At 43.4% G+C, this 16413-nt stretch overlaps 1 protein-coding gene across 1 annotated transcript in view; it reads left to right on the forward strand.

The window, feature by feature from the left end:
* The first annotated feature begins 6523 nt into the window (after positions 1–6523).
* Positions 6524–16413, forward strand: part of psmc5 (proteasome 26S subunit, ATPase 5) — a 36736-nt gene continuing 26846 nt past the window's right edge. The window contains exon 1 of the mRNA XM_087977876.1: positions 6524–6598. The gene's annotated coding sequence lies outside the window, so the exon portion shown is untranslated. The remainder of the gene's footprint in view (positions 6599–16413) is intronic.

Here is a 16413-nt window from a genome sequence, read left to right on the forward strand (position 1 = left end):
CAATTCATTCCATACATCCGTGGGAAAATGTTACCCTCTGGTCCCTTTTTTAAATCTTTTCTCCACTCACCTTAAACTTATGCCCTCTCATTTTGGACTCCTTGCCCTCATCTTATCTCAGTCTCTCATAATTTTATAAACCTTAGTAAGGTCAATCCTCAGCCTCCTACCCTCTTTTGGGGGGGGGTGGGGGGGGGGAGGAGAGAGAAAAGTGGTGGGGGGGGGGGAGCGGAGAGAGAGAGAGAGAGAAGAGAAGCAGGGGAGGAGTCATCCCAGCCTATCCAGCTTCTCTTATAATTCAAACCCTCCAATGGTTCTTGCTCTCTGGGCTTCACCTCCTCCCCTTCACCGCCACCACTTCTGGTACAGTATAAATACCAGTTTTTCTGAGCCATGAACAGTTCTGATGGAGTTACCGAACTAAATGTTAACTCTTTCTCCCCACAGGCTGCCATATCCTCAGTTTCTCCAGCAATTTCAGTTTTTGTTTCAAATCTCCAACATCTGCAGCTCTTTGTGTGTTTTATCTATTCTTTTCAAACAATGCAATGGGAGAATCTCACTGTTTAAAACTCTACAGAATACAGGTCAAATTTGACCAATTTCTCTCTTGGGACTGCCCAACCGTCCCAGGAATAAGTAGTGAACTTTTTAATGCACTCCCTCCAGGGCAATAACATCTTTCCTGAGATAAGCGGATGAAAACTCCACACAGTATTTCAGATCATGTTGAGCCAAACTCTTAGAAAATTGCACAAGTGTGTGGGGGTCACTGGGGTATGTTAAATAAGATTGAGTTGCAGGTACAGGTAGTGAAGTGGAAATATGTGGCTGTGGAGATTTAGCTCAAAGATGCCAGACCGGGTGTTAAATACATTTGGATATAAAATGTTTGGGAAAGGATTAAAAAGTGGAATGGGATGGAGGTTTTAGATGAGAGAATTGCAGTGCTGGAGAAAAGTGGATGTCCCAAAGGTTTTTAAGGATATAATCAACTTGATTTTAGTGGAGGGGTATAGAGGAATAAACTTAGTGAAATATGAGGTGAAAAATTAGTCATTACAATGGGTGACTTTTATCTCCATGTATATTTGAATAAGTAGTTTAAAGCACAATGTCGAGAGTTCTTAATGTGTACAAAGTTTTCTAAGGACTGAAAACATACCAATAGTAAAGGCAACAGTGGTTTTGGATAGGCTGTCCATGCTCAAAGTTGATAAGATGACAGGTCTAAGGATGCTGAGGGAATTGAGAATAGAAATTTCTGAGGCATTGGTGATAGTTCAGTTTTCCTTCAATTCAGGAGTTATGCCTTTGGCTTATCCTTGCTTTTTTTTTAAAAAACAAACAACTTCAGACCAGTCAGTGGTTGGGAAACTTAAAACAATTTGGTGCAAAGTAATAATCAGCCCACAATTGTGCACGATTAAGGAAATCGGCATGGATTTCCGAGGGAAACATTGTTTAATAAATTTACTTTCTTTTATAATCAAAGGATTGATCAGGGCAATGTTATGTCTGTAGACTTCCAGAAGGCATTTGATTCAAAATTGAGAGAAAGTTAAAGATCGGGGAATATAGGGAAGTAGCAATAGGGATAGGTGTAACTGCAAACGGAATGCTTTTCAGTAATAGATCAAACTGCAGATGCTGGAGATCTGAAATGCAAACAATGCGCTGGAGAAACTGGCACTATTTGTGAAGAAGATAAACAGTTAAGATTTTGAATCCAGTGACCCTTGGTCAGAACTTTTATTTATTCTGTGAAGGCTTTAGTTCCATTCACTAGGGGTCAATTTTGGGAGTTTTTCTGATATGTCAATGATATTGACCTTTTCGGTAGCTACACAAATTCAGAATTTACAGATGAGATCCAGTTCTGAAGTGTTCTAAACTGTACAGTTTAGAGATTTGTAAGGGCATTGACAAGTTTGTGGAGTGGGTGGATAGGTTGCAGATGAATTTCAATTTGTAGAAGTATATGTCGGATGTGATAAAACAAAGGGTACAATTCTAAAGGGAGTGGATGAATAGGGAAACCTGGTTGTATAGCTGCATAAGTCAGTTCTGGGTGTTATGCTTTAGGAAGGATGTGAAGGCATTGGAAAGATTGCAGAAGAGATTTATCAGAATAGTTCCAGGGCTGAGGTATACTAGTTCTAAACAGACTGGAGAAGCTGACTTGAAATGATGACTTGATGACTTGAAATGGGTTGAGAGAAGTAACAATATTTGAGTAAAACAAATAGGGGGGAGAAACGTTCCTCACTTGTGAAAGGATCACAATGAGGAACGTTTGAAGTAGTTCTTAAATGAAACAAGTAATGAGAAACATTTCCACATAGTGAATTGTTCAGGTCTGGGATGTACGGGTGTAGGTATGGCAGTGGCAAGTTCAACCTTCAAAATTCAAAAGGAATTTGGAAAGGAATAATGTGCAGTGTTATTGGGTGAAGGCAGGAAACTGGCACAAGGTACCAAGTTCCTTTGGAGAGCTGGTGCAAACACGATAGGGCAGATGCTCCCTCCTGCCCTGTAACAGTTCTGTAAAATTTAACATCTGGTCAGTCGTGTCTTTGGAATTTGCACTTCCAAACAAGATTGTTTCAAATCCACTGTGGACTTATGAAGTTAAGCAAAACAGATTACTTGCTGATCAATTAATAAAAATAAAACACTGCAGATGCTGGAAATTTGAAACAAATACAATGCTGGAGAAACTCTGGTAAAGGTGCAATGATGTAGAGAGCAACAATGTTTTCATTACAGTATGAGTTTCTTCAAAACTGAAGGTGTTCAAAAAATGTATATACTGTACTTTTTTGACGAAAGGGGTGAAGTGAACAGGTGGTGTCAAGACCCAGTGCAAAACTCAAAGGGGTTGTTCACGGTGGTGAAATGGAGAAAAAAAAAAAGAGGTGAAACATGGAAGTTAATTAAAGTGTGAAGGGGGAAGAATGGGTCCTCTACAAAGAGCAAAATAAACAGTTCAGTGGTTTCATTGCTACTTCACATTGCCAGGGACTCCGGTTCGAGTCTACCATTGGGCAACTGTTTGTATGGGCATCCTGCCGATCTCTCACAGTCCAGAGATATGCTGGTTAGATCAATTAGCCATACTAAATTGCCCATAGTGTCCAGGGATTTTTAGGTGAGAAATGCAGGGTTAGCAGGGTAGGGTAGGAGTTGGGTCTGGGTGGGATGGTTTTGGAGGGTCAGTATGGACTCTGGGCCAAATGGCTGCCTTCCACACTGTTGGGATTTTATGATAAACAAGAAGCAAGACCAGGCTGTGGGATAATAAAAGCTGCAGATGTTGGAAATCTGAAACAAACAATACTGGGGACAGCATCTATAGTGGGGGTTATAGTTGATGTTTCATGTTTGTTGTGAGGGGAAGAGTTGTGATGGGAGAGAATCTAAGAAAAATAGAGAACAAACACCATGCAGCCAGTTTCTGAAATTGGAGAATTCAATATAGTTTCTCCAGATGTGCACCAAGCCCTACTGAGTTCCTTCAGCATTGTTTATTTCAGAAATTCAGCTTCTGCAACATTTTTGCTTTCATTATCGTGCTTAATTCACTGCCACTTCTCTTCCAGGTATGCCTACCTGACCTGTCTGGGATTTCAGTTCTAACCTTTCAGCTTGTTCACTTTTTAATTGCTTTCTATCTCACTGCTTGTGCTTGATACATAGTTTGCTAAAAGTTGCTTTAGAACCTAATCTCCTTTCTTACTGACTATCTCCAGCTTTGCCTTACCCCATATGAAATCCAGCTGAAGTTGCATCCTTAATGTTTTAAACTCCCCCCATCTTCTTCCCACCCGCCCCAGGATTACGTAACCCTGAATCGTGCAATGCTCATCACAGCTACTTGCACTGCATCTTAAAATTCACACTCTGCGTGTGCAAGTGGCAGTGCAAATTGAGCCCACTATCTCACAGTTAGCTCAACTATACTTCCTCACATCCTGCTTCCTATAAGGATTTCATTCCATTATCCCAGTTTCTCTGTCATCTCTACCTTCCACCAGGCTGCCTCTGAAATGAGCTCCTTTTTCCTCAACCGAGGATTGACCCATTGTGATTGTGATTGACTGAGTCTTCAGCCATGTCTCGATTCATCTCCCACACTCTTACCATCACCTTTACCATCCTTCCCTGAATGAAATTAGGGGTTGCTCATATCCTCACTTTGCAACCCACTAGTCTCTCCATTCAAAGATCATCCTCTGCCATTTGAGCACCCCTGGCAAGATGTCACCACCAATTACACCACCCCCCACTGTCAGCATTTCCCCAAGGCCTGTTCCCTCTGTGACACCCTGGCCCATTCCTCCATTACTCCTGACTCTTCCTCACTGCCCCAAGGTACTTTCCAGAAAGTGCAACACTTAGCCATTTACCCTAAACACACCTTCCAAGTGAAGCAGAGTTGTACTTGGACTACTTTCAATCAAGCCTATTACATTCGCTGCTCACAATGAGGTCTCCGGTACATTGGCAAGTTCGAATGCAGACTGGGTTAATACCTCTAATCTTGTCATAGGAATGACCCTGATCTCTCAATTGCTTGCCATTTCGATAAACCACCTTGCTCTCATGCTAACACTTCCATCTTTGCAATAGGCCAATGTTCCAACAAAGCACAATGTAAGCTGGAAGAGCAATTCATTTTCTGCTTAGGCACTTTACACTCAAGGTTGTAACATTGAATTCTACAACTTCAGAAAATACCACTCTTGCCTGTTTTCCCTTTTTGTCTTACATTCTTTTCTCCCAAACCCCTACTAACTTTGTCTTGTTTGGTCATAGAGAGGACTCACATTTTATATTTCCTTTTTCATTTTCACCATCATTAACAACTCTTTGGTCTCTTGCACTGTACCTGTATCCCATCTGCCTTGATCATCTGCTAAAAGTATTAAACAAGAAAAAAATTTGCAACTTGTTTCATTTCTAAAGAAGTCAAACTAGACTCCTTGTTAATTTTGTTTCTCTCTCCATTGATACTGCTAGACCTGCTGAGTTTCTCAACATTCTCCAAGTTTGTTCTTCATGACAATGATATTAGAAACTAATTACTGCAATTTTACATCTTTATAATTATCAAAAGTTTCCATTGTTGTAGATGCTGAGTTTCAGCAGCATTTACTTGAATTGTTTTCATCTGAAGTCTGAGTATTCCAATTAACTACACAATGATTACAGGCTTATAATCAGGCACAAGAAGTTTATGATAGAGGCATCCAATTCCAAATCTGCATTCCATGCTTACTAGTCACTTCTCAAAATAAATTCTGTGTTTTCCCCCCAAAATGGTAGGGCATTCATCACACTGACTGCAAAGTAGATTAGTTCAGACAATTTCTTGCCCTGCAACAGTTTGGCTTTTTCTCTTACTATGCAACTCAGATGGAGCTTTGCCCTGCATCTTTCTCTTTGACTGGTCAAAGTCCTTTCTTTGCATGCCAAGATATTCTGAACCATACTAGAGGCTGACTGAACAGTTTGTCGTTAGCCTAACCTATGCTGGGATTCTGCCGTTACTATAAAATGAACTTAATTTGCCACCGTGTAGGCCTGTGGACGTTGTCTGATCTAAACTAACTTGGCACAGAACAAATAATTATTGCTGTGCCTTTCAACATATAATTTACGCTCGTTAATATTTTGCGTGTACACTCCTTTTTCCAAAAAAAATTCGTACCCTTTATTAAAATAATTAGTTACTACATTTGCACAATTTTTCTCAACTGGTGAATAATCAGTTTTAGAGCACTCATAATTAAATGGAGGATGGGTGTCATGTTTGTGTATAAAAAATTAAATTGCAAATGCTGGATCTGATTAATTACTGGCTAATGTAAAGTCACAAAATGCTGGACTTCTGTAAAAGGTTTGCCAACATTTAGGGGATAGCTTAGTGTTTCGACTAACCGATAAAGATGATTCAAAACCATTGCATCGATCCCTCTTTATGGTTGACTGGAGTTTATTTTCAAGATAAAAACAATGACTGCAGATGCTGGAAACCAGATTTTGGATTAGTGGTGCTGGAAGAGCACATACCTGATTTGGTTGTGTAACAGTAACTTCCCCTTGCTAATAAGTGTCTATCAAGCTCAACTTGAAACGTTCGGTTGAGCATTCCAAAATCTGACCTACTTTTTAATTATTATTTTATGGATGCTAAGCTTTAACTAGTGTGGGGATTGCATTTGTTTTACGAAGCAGAAGTTGGGGAGGCAAAGGTCTCTCTTTAAAGTGCACTGCTGATACCTAGGAACAATTGATCTTGATTTTTAAAATGCAAGACCTGGTCTGGGTCCTTGCACAAAGAGGTTGAGAGTGAGAGGGAGAGGTGGGTGGAAAAGTTTTCGCTTTGAGATCGCTGCTGGACTGGGTGAGGAGTAATGGGTCTCGCTTGAAGGTACAGAGGTGTCCTCGGTGACAGTCTTTTCAGAGGCACGGGGCTGCAGGAAGGGAAGGTCTTGCTTTAAGACACGTGAGCACCGTCAGTGGCGTCTCGCTTTAAGACGCACGGACGCGGCGGGCGGTGAGAGCGGAGAGCGGCTGCCGGGGCCGGGCTCGGGTGAGCTCAGTATTTGAGCCCGAGTTTGTACACGGGCCGGGTGTGCGGAGGGGGAGGGAGGTTTGAGCGCTGCTGGCGGCACTTTACCCCCCACCATGACTGGCACCTGAGGCCTGAGGCCTGCCCGGGGTTTTCCGGCTGCTGGGCCCCGGGCCCTCCCTCATCCCGGGGGTCTGCCGGCTGCTGGGCCCCGGGCCCCCCCTCATCCTGGGGGTTTTCCGGCTGCTGGGCCCCGGGCCCCCTCCCTCATCCCGGGGGTCTGCCGGCTGCTGGGCCCCGGGCCCCCCCTCATCCTGGGGGTTTTCCGGCTGCTGGGCCCCGGGCCCTCCCTCATCCTGGGGGTTTTCCGGCTGCTGGGCCCCGGGCCCCCTCCCTCATCCCGGGGTTTGCCGGCTGCTGGGCCCCGGGCCCCTCCCTCATCCCGGGGGTTTGCCGGCTGCTGGTCGACGCTCTTGGATGTAGCCTTTCCTGGGCCGGAGGCCTGATCCATTATTTAGGAAAGGCCGGTGTTGAAGGGCCTGAACAGTTGAGAATGATCACAGATTCCTCAGTCAATGTGTGTGCAGGCCGCTGGATCCCAGAGCTTTCTCCCCTGTGTTAACCTCCACTACTTATCTACAGATTCCTTCCTTCAGAGCACGGTTCCAACATGCTCGAATTGTTCAGACATTGCTACAGTTTTATGTTTTCTTTGTGTTTGAAATTGTGATTCAGCATCAGAGATCGGTTTCTTTATTGAGATAAGGGTAAAGTTGGCTTTCTAGGATCTCCAGCCCCATCCTGCTTTGCCAAACAGGATTAACTGGACTTGATGCCCTGTTTATGTAACTATGGATGGTCCCTGTCATTCGCCCTTTTCACATTTGGAATTGCTATTACACTTAACAAACCATTTATCAGTAGAAGAAAGGTTCAGAGATACTTGACAACATGTTGTCACAAGTTGAGTTCCTATCCATTTTCAGACCTCAACAAAGATAATTGTGTGTGTGTTGTCAGGCAATATTTGGGTGCTGTACTAAATTATGTCAAAGTACGTTCCTTGCTTTTTTTTTAAACAAATTTATTGATGGGATGTAGACAAAGTCAGAATTTAATGCCATTCCCTAGATAACTCAACGTGTGACGTTCTAAAGAAGGGTGACTGGACCTGAAATGTTTCCTGTTTTTCCTTCTCCAATGCTGGCAGACCTGAGTTTTTCCATCAATTTCTGTTTTTCTTTTGCTTTCCAGTATCCACAGTTCTTTGCTTTTTTTTAAATTGAACGTATTGATTGGTCTAGCATGCAAGACCCTCGGTGTTTGCAATTGTCCAAAAAGTTTGAGGTTTTCTGAGCTTGTTTCCCAATTCCCTAGCTCCCGTCAATATTCCCAATTCTTTCGCCTACGCCGCATCTGCTCCCAGGAGGACCAATTCCAATACTGAACAACCCAGATGGCCTCCTTCTTCAAAGACCTCAATTTCCCCTCAGATATGGTTGACGATGCTGTCCACCACATCTCCTCCACTTCCCGCTCCTCCGCCTTTGAGCCCCGCCCCTCCAATCGCCCCCAGGACAGAACCCCACTGGCCCTCACCTACCACCCCACCAACTCCAGATACATCGTATTATCCTTCGTCATTTCCGCCACCCCCAAACAGACCCCACCACCGAGGATATATTTCCCATCCCTCCCCTATCGGCGTTCCGGAAAGACCACTCCCTCCGCGACTCCCTCATCAGGTCCACTCCCCCACCAACCCAACCTCCACTCCTGGCACCTTCCCCTGCAACCGCAAGAAATGCAAAACTTGCGCCCACACCTCCCCCTCACTTCCCTCCAAGGCCCCAAGGGATCCTTTCATATCCATCACAAATTCACCTACACCTCCACACACATCATTTACTGCATCCGCTGCACCCGATGTGGCCTCCTCTACATTGGGGAGACAGGCCGCCTACTTGCGGAACGTTTCAGAGAACACCTCTGGGACACCCGCACCAACCAACCCAACTGCCCCATGGTGGAACACTTTAATTCCCCCTCCCACTTCGCCAAGGACATGCAAGTCCTTGACCGCCTCCAAAGCCAGACCATGGCAACATGACGCCTGGAGGAAGAGTGCCTCATTTTCTGCCTAGGAACCCTCCAACCACAAGGGATGAATGCAGATTTCTCCAGCTTCCTCATTTCCCCTCCCCCCACCTTATCTCAGTCCCAACCCTCGGACTCAGCACCGCCTTCTTGACCTGCAATCTTCTTCCCGACCTCTCAGCCCCCACCCCCTCTCCAGCCTATCACCCTCACCTTAACCTCCTTCCACCTATCGCATTCCCATCGCCCTTCCCCCACGTCACTCCTCCCTACCTTTTATCTTAGCCTGCTTGGCACACCTTCCTCATTCCTGAAGAAGGGCTTATGCCCAAAACGTCGATTCTCCTGCTCCTTGGATGCTGCCTGATCTGCTGCGCTTTTCCAGCAACACATTTTTCAGCTCTGATCTCCAGCGTCTGCAGTCCTCCCTTTCTCCTGGATGAGAGAGCAACCAGGGATGGGCAGGAAATGCTGACCTGGTCAGTAATACCCACATCATGTGAATGAGTGGAGCAATGTACCATGGTGCTGGAAACCATTCAAGTAGTGTAGTAGCATAAAGGAATGTAGTGGTGCTTGGGGACAATATAGTGAGGGGAATTGACACTGTTCTCTGCAGCAGATGGTTCTATTGTCCGTACAGTACCAGGTTTCAGTACATCTGTTGAGAGGAGCTTTGTAGTGAGAGCAGAAGGATTGAGTTATGTTCCATACAAATACCAGTCACATAAGCAGGATAGGGAAAGAACTTTTACATAATTAATGTGAGGAGCTAGGCACTAAGTTTAAAAAATGGGATCTCCGATGTAGTAGTTTCTGAATTATTCCCTGAGCCAAAGGCAAAAAGATTAAAGTGAATGTGTGACTTAAAGACTGGGAGAAGCATGTTTTGGTTTGTGAAACACTGGCAACAGTACTGGGGAAGTTGTAATCTATACTATTGAGTCAACGTGTGGTACTGGAACATTCCTGGTAAAGAGCTTATGCCCGACATGTTGACTATCCTGCACCTCGGATGCTGCCTGACTTACTGTGCTTTTCCAGCGCCACACTTTTCAACTCTGATCTCCAGCATCTGCAGTCCTTACTTTCTCCTAATCTATACTGTTAAAACCAGCTACACCTAAACTATTCTCATCCAGTGCTGCAGCATGCCACATGATTAGGCAAGTGGAGAGGGTTTTTAACTAAGTCATGGGGCAAGGGATCGAATTTAGCAAGATATGATAAACCATAAAGTAGACACAAGGCAAGAGACATAGCAACTAAGGTGGGCAAAGATAAGTTGGTCATAAAAGGAAGGAATAAAGAGTACGCATGTAAATGTAAATTGACAGAAAAAACTCTGAAAACAATCCGGGTAAGCAAAATAAGTATAACACGATGGCCATTATGCAGATACAGTCGTGGGATGACATAGATTGCGACCTGAATGTTGAAAGCTGTAGGATGTTCAGGAAGGTCAAGAATATAGAAAAAAAATTGGAGTGATGTCCCTGATGCACAAACATTTTTATTAACAGTGAGGGATGACCTAAATTTAAGAAACCAAGAAGTTGGTTGGGTCAAGATGACAAATGGTAAAGACGAGAAGGCACTTGTGGGAGTGTATTTAGACCCCTGAACAGTAACCCACAGGAGGATGGAGCAAAGAAAGCGAGAAATCATGAGAGCTTGTCAGAAATGTGCAGTAATAAACATAGGGGATTTTCATACACATACAGATCTTAGAAATCGGATGGGGAAAAAGTAACAAAACAGGAGTTCCTTTTATAGTTTGCAGAATAGTTTTAAGCATGTTTTACAATCGGAGAGCAGGCTGTACAAGATCAGGTATAAGCAAGGAGATGGGATTAATTTGCACTCTGATTGTGAAGATGCCCTGGATTGCAGTCATCATAATAAAATTGAATCCTACATCCAATTTGAGGGGGGAGGGGGGTGGTATGTGGCCCAAGGTGAATGGAATTAGTCATTAGAGATATAGTGGCAGATTTTTAAGAGGAATTTCTTGAATATACAATAAATACATACAAATGAGAATGAAAAATTCCAAAGGGTAGGACTGACTATCTGTGGTTAGCTAAAAAAGTTAAAATGACATGGAGTCGCTGGTGTTGGACTAGAGTGGATAAAGCCAAAAATCGCACAACACTGGACTATAGTCCAGCCATCTAGGTGTGTTTAATACATTCACATCAGTTGTATGACCCTTTGATTTTTTTCTTATAAATTTGTGACCAATATATCCTCCGTCATTAGCACCTGAATAAGGAGTGGAGCTCCAAAAGCTTTGTTTTCAAATAAATCTCTTGGACTTAAAAAAAGTCATGACAACGGGTTAAAGTTAAAGGTATTCTTCTAAAGTATTTCTTTGTGCAAGGTTAGATGGCAGATCTGAAGATTGGACAGCATATGAAATGCAGCAAAGAATGACTATTTTCCTTATTCATGTTTGAGTGCAAGAGAGAGCTGGCTAGAAATGTAAGAATAGATTTAGTCATAAAGATGTACAGCAAGGAAACTGACCCTTCAGTCCAAGTCGTCCATTTCGATCAGATATCCTGACCCAATCTAGTCCCACCTGCCAGCACCTGGCCCATATCCCTCTAAACCCTTCCTATTCATATATCCATCCAGATGCCTTTTAAATGTTGTAGTTGTACCCACCTCCACCACTTCCTCTGGCAGTTCATTCCATATATGTACCACTCTCTGTGAGAAAAAGTTGCCCCATGGATGGTAAGATTTTTGGTAGATACTTAAGAAGGAAAAGAGTTAACAAAGTAAGTGTTGGTCTTGGAGAACATGGAATGCTGTTAAGATCCCAGAAATGGGAGGAGGTAAGAAAATTGAGCAGGCAGGTAGGACTAGTTTAGTTTGGGATTCTGGTTGGACCGAGGGGTCTCTTTCTATGCTGGATGACTCTGTCCAGTGAAGTGATACTGTCCAAATCATTGGAGCTGCATCCTGACAAGTATCTGAGTCCTGCTAGAATTCATCCCAGGCTCTTACAAAAGTTGCTAGTGAAGTGATTGATATTTCATTCTAATTTTGCAAAATTCTATGGATCTGGGAGTGTTCCATTTGAATGGAAGATAGAGAATGTAACCTTGTATTCACAAAGGGAAGGAGATAGAAAGTGGGACACTACAGGCCATTACTTTAACATCCTTCATAGGTGAAGTGTTAGATGCCATTTTAAAAAAAAAAGTCTTTGTATTTTTATTTCAGATCTCCAAAGTCTGCAGTACTTTTAGCCAAGTTTCTTCATGTTGCTTGAGTTCAGCTTCATTCGTCTTCTCTTCCCTGACTCCAGGACTCATTGTTCTTATGTCTTGGGTACCAAACTAGGCAAAATGCTCAATGCATGACTCCGCTACGTTTGAGATGGACGTAGCATGTCAGTCAGACTCATTAGACTAACTCTAACTCGGCCAGTGGTCAGGAACAGCAGGGTATGGCTGTGAGTGAGGCAGGTGGAGGGATCCAGGAGGGAGAGTTGCAGGAGTCTCAGCCCTTATCCTTGTCCAGCAGACTGAAGAATATTGCTCCCTGTGTGGATTGGAATGGGGAATGCAGGGAGGATGAGCTGACTGACCACAGCACCGTGGTGCAGGGAGCCATTCAAATGGGGGGAGAGAAGAGAAATGTAATTTTGGAGAATATACCTGTGGTCACAGAGAACCTAAGTATGACCCTGATCGAGAGTCCTGAAGGTTGTGTTGATTGCCTGGTGCTCTGGTTCAGGATATCTCATCTGGGCTGCAGAGGAACTTGGAGTAAAGATCCAGTGGTCGTGGTCCATGTAGGTACCAATGATACAGGTAAAACTAGGGCAGAGGTTCTGCTAAGGGAAGGAGCTAAATTAAAAAGCAAAACCAAAAAGGTAGTAATCTGTGGATTACTACCTGAGCCATGAGCTAATTGGCACAGGGTCAATAAGATTAAGCAGGTAGGTGTGTAGCTCAAAGATTGTGAAAGAATGGGTTTGAATTCATGTGTCACTGGCACCAATACTGGGGATGAAGGAACCTGTTCTGATGGACAGTCTTCATCTGAACCGTGCTGGGACCAGAGTCCAAGCCAATTGCATAACCAGAGCTGTAGACAGAGCTTTAAACTAAATGGTGGGGGGAGGGTTCACTTATCTGGGAAATTAGAAAACCAGAATTAAAAGAGGAGGTAAGAGTGCATAACTTGGGAGAAGTTAAGATCCAGTATGGACACAGTTAGCAATCAAACTTCAAGTATATTGAACAAATGAATGACACTGAGAAGAGGGATGATTAATACAAGACTGAAAGTGTTATATCTGAATATACACAGTATAAGGAATAAGGCAAATGACCTTGTCACTCAGATCAAAATTGGCAGGTGTGATATGGTGGGCATCACTGAGATGTAACTGCAAGGAGATCAGGATTGGGAGTTGAATGTTGAAGGATATACATCCTATCGAAAAGGTAGGCAGGTGGGCAGAGGGGCTTGGGTTGCCCGATTAATAAGAAATGCAGTTAGATCAATAGTGAGAAACAAAGTAGGGTCAGATGGTGTAGAATCTGTGTGGGTAGAATCGAGGAACTGCAAGGGTAGAAAAACCCATAATTTGAGTCATTGTACTCCAAACAGTAGTCAGGAGCTGGGGTGCAAGATACACCAGGGGAGATAGGAAAGGCAAAGTTACAGTGATCATGGGAGATTTCAATATGTCGGTGGATTGGGAAAATCAGGTTGGTAGTGGTTTGCAAGAAAATGAATTTGTGGAATGTCTGCAAGATGGCTTTTTAGAAAAACTTGTGATGGATTCCACTAGGGAACAGGCAATACTGGATTTCGTGTTGTGCAATGAGGCATATTTGATTCGGGAGCTTAAGGTGAAGGAACCTTTAGGAAGCAGCGATCATAACATGATCAAATTTACTCTGCAATTTGAGAGAGAGAAAAGAGAATCAGAGGCAATGGTATTTCAGCTAAATAAAGGCACCCAAAGAGGCATGTGTGAGGAGTTGGATAGAATTGACTGGGAGAGGGACCTTGCAGGAAACACAGTGGAACAGCAATGGTTGGAGTTTCTGGGAGTAATTCGGGAGACGCTGCACAGATTCATTCCGAGGAAAAAGAAGCATGTTATTGGGAGGGTGAGGCAACCATCCCTGACTAGGGAAGGCAGGGATACCATCTAATCAAAGGAGAAAGCATATAAAGTAGCGAAGATCAGTGGGAAACCAGAGAATTGGGAAGCTTACAAAGACCAACAGAGGGCAATTAAAAAAAATCAGGAGGGAGAAGATTAAATATGAGGGTAAGCTAGCCAGTATTATAAAGGAAGACTAACTGTTTCTCTTTTGCTCTTTAGATATCTAAAGAGGCAAAATTGGGCATTGGAAATGATACAGGATGGATCGTAGTAGGGAACAAAGAAATGGCTGAGGAACTGAGGAAGTTTCCCAAAACTTCAAGAGTGAGGGGGCAGAGCTGAGTATGGTGGCCATCACTAAGGAGAAGATCCAAGAAAAGTTGAATGGCCTAAAGGTGGATAAATCAACTGGACCAGATGGACTACACCCCAGAATTCTAAGGGATATAGCTGAAGAGGATAGTGGAGGCATTAATAGTAATCTTTGAGGAATCACTAAATTCAGGGAGAGTCCCAGGGGACTAGAAAATCAATAACGTAACACTTATTTAAAAAGGGAGTAAAGCAGAAGATGGAAAGTTACAGACCAATTAGCCTGATCTTGGTCGTAGGTAAGATTCTGGAATCCATTGTGTAGGATGAGATTTCTGGAAGTGTATGGTAAATTAGGGCACAGTCAGCATGGTTTCATCAAGGGGTGGTCATGCCTGACAAATCTGCTAGAATTCTCTGAGGAACTAACAAGCAGGTTAGACCAAGGCGAGCCAATCGATATTTTCGACCTGGACTTCAGAAGGTCTTTGACAAGTTGTCACACAGGAGGCTACTGAGTAAGATAAGGGCCCATGGTATTAAAGGCAAAGTGCTAGATGGATAGAAGCCTGGTTATCTGACAGAAAGCAGAGAGTGGGGATGAAAAGGTCCTTATCAGGATGGCAGCCGGTGCAAGGCTCAGTATTGGGACTATACCTTTTCACCTTCTACATTAATGATCTAGATGAAAGAACTGAGGGCATTCTGGCTAAGTTTGCAGATGATACAAAGGTAGATAAAGGGTTAGGTAGCATTGAGGAGATGGGCGGTTGCAGAATGATTTGGGCAGGTTAGGAGAGTGGGCAGTGAAGTAGCAGATGGAGTACAATGTGGGAAAGTGTGAGGTCATGTACTTTGGGAGGAAGAATTGAAGCATAGACTATTTTCTAAATGGGGAGAAAATTCATAAGTCTGAAGTGCAAAGAGACTTAGGAATTCTAGTTCAGGATTCTTTCAAGGTAAATTTGCAGGTTGAGTCAGTACTTGGGAAGGTAAATGCAATGATGGCATTTATTTTCAGAGGACTCGAATATAAAAACAGGGATATACTCCTGAGACTCCCTTAGGCTCTGGTCAGGCCACATTTGGAATACTCTGCACAGTTTTGGGCCCCATATAGCAGGAAGGATATACTGGCTCTGGACCATGTACAGAGGAGTTCATGAGAATTGTCCCAGGAGTGAACATATGAGGAACGTTTGAGGACGCTGACTGTATACTAAATGGAGTTTAGAAGGATGAGGGGGCATCTAATAGAAACTTACAGAATACTAAATTGCCTGGACTGAGTAGATGTTGGGAAAATGTTTCCATTGGTAATAGAGACTAGGACCTGAGGGCATAGCCTTAGAGTAAAAGGAACACCTTACAATAGAGATAAGGAGAAACGTCTTCAGTCAGAGAGTGGTGAATCTATGGAATTCATTGCCACGGAATGCTGTGGAGGCCAGGTCACTGAGTATGCTTAAGACAAAGATAGATTGGTCCTTGATTGTAAAGGGGATCACTGGTTACGGGGCAAAAGTGGTTGAGAAACTTATTAGCTGTGATTTGAATTGTGGAGCAGACTTGATGGGCTGAATGGTATAATTTCTGCTCTTATGTCTTATGGTCTTATCCTCTGCCTTATGTTATGTTGGTTTATCAGTATAGCTCACCATTCTATTTGTTCTGTCTCAATTGTAACACCTGTGTGTCCCCACCTCATGTCAGGAAAGTCTTCAGTTCAAGTCCCACCAGATCCAGATATATATCATAATATATCTGAATAGGTTGTTTGAAGTCTTATTATAGTGCAGTGATAGTTTCCCTACCACTAGGTTAGGAGGCCCAAGTTCAGGTCCCACCTGCTCCAGAGGTGTATAATGACATCTCTGAAGGTGTTGATTATTAAAATAGTCTAAATAATGTAAAAACAAATCAGGTCATAGAATCATAGAATTCCTACAATGCAGAAACAGGCCATTCAGCCCATCAAATCTGCACTGATCTGCAGAGCAAGACCAAGACCAAGACCCAACCCAGGCCAAAGTGAGGACTGCAGATGCTGGAGATCAGAGTAGAGTGGGCCCACCCTTGTAACCCTGCGTATGTTTTTTTTAACGTAGCCCATCTGCCTCACATGCCCACCTTTGGATTGTGTGAGGAAACTGAATCACCTAGAGAAAACTAACGCAGGCACAGGGAAAGCGTGTAAACTCCACACACAGTCACCCAGGGCTGGAATTGAATCCAGGTCACTGGTGCTGTGAGGCAGCAATTCTAACCGCTCTACCGTGCTGTTATT

This window comes from Chiloscyllium plagiosum, unplaced genomic scaffold, assembly GCF_037043375.1.
Source record: "Chiloscyllium plagiosum isolate Xiang-an unplaced genomic scaffold, Cpla_swu_hap1 HiC_scaffold_32, whole genome shotgun sequence".
In the NCBI taxonomy this organism is placed as follows: Eukaryota; Metazoa; Chordata; class Chondrichthyes; order Orectolobiformes; family Hemiscylliidae; genus Chiloscyllium; species Chiloscyllium plagiosum.